Source organism: Penaeus monodon, chromosome 28 (genome assembly GCF_015228065.2).
Source record: "Penaeus monodon isolate SGIC_2016 chromosome 28, NSTDA_Pmon_1, whole genome shotgun sequence".
NCBI classification, from domain to species: domain Eukaryota; kingdom Metazoa; phylum Arthropoda; class Malacostraca; order Decapoda; family Penaeidae; genus Penaeus; species Penaeus monodon.
This window is the reverse complement of record NC_051413.1, coordinates 2040767-2041390: the sequence shown is the minus strand read 5'-3', so window position 1 is coordinate 2041390 and position 624 is coordinate 2040767. Positions and strand designations below refer to the sequence as shown.

The following is a 624-nucleotide window of genomic DNA, read 5'->3' as shown; positions in this document are numbered from 1 at the left end:
AAGAGTCACTTTCTTGGAACGTTGATTCCTGCTTTTAGAACATTGCTAGGTTTCGTCAGGTGAGAGAGAGAGAGAAAAAAAAAATAGGTGGCCATGCTGAACGAAGCGATAGGGAGCCCAGAACAGGATTTTGGGTCTTTTTTTTTCTCACATAGATTGGCGGAGGAAAATAAGGATAGAAATAGCAAACGTCCCTTTAAAACGCATTTCCCTGCGTACACCTAGAACTGAGCATCACCGAAAGGGCCAGGAGAACCGAGCGAACTCACTCGGTCGCGAAAGAATCATAATATCATCCAGTGAAAACCGTTGCCCTTTACCGTGGAGCCGACGATGCAAATTGACATATGGCTGAAACAATAGGACAAGCGAAGGAGGAAAGTCTGGTTCAAAATACCTCGTAGGGGCCGTTGGTTTAGGGTATATATATGTCTGGGGTGTTTAAGGTCACTCAGACACACCCTTGCAACCTGTACGTTTTCATCATGGCTTTATTTCTGCTCGAAGGTTATTATTATACGAAGGGGGGGGGGAGAAAAAAGGCGGTAGGAGAGGTGAGGATGATATAGAGGAAGTTTGGGCAAATAACGAGATTGTGAATGTCTCCATTAAGCGGACTATTTA

The 624-nt window shown here is 44.6% G+C and overlaps 1 protein-coding gene across 1 annotated transcript in view; it reads left to right on the top strand.

Moving 5' to 3' along the window:
- Nucleotides 1–624, top strand: part of LOC119590899 (kelch domain-containing protein 10-like) — a 16818-nt gene that overhangs the window by 5535 nt on the left and 10659 nt on the right. The gene's annotated exons all lie outside the window — the stretch shown is intronic.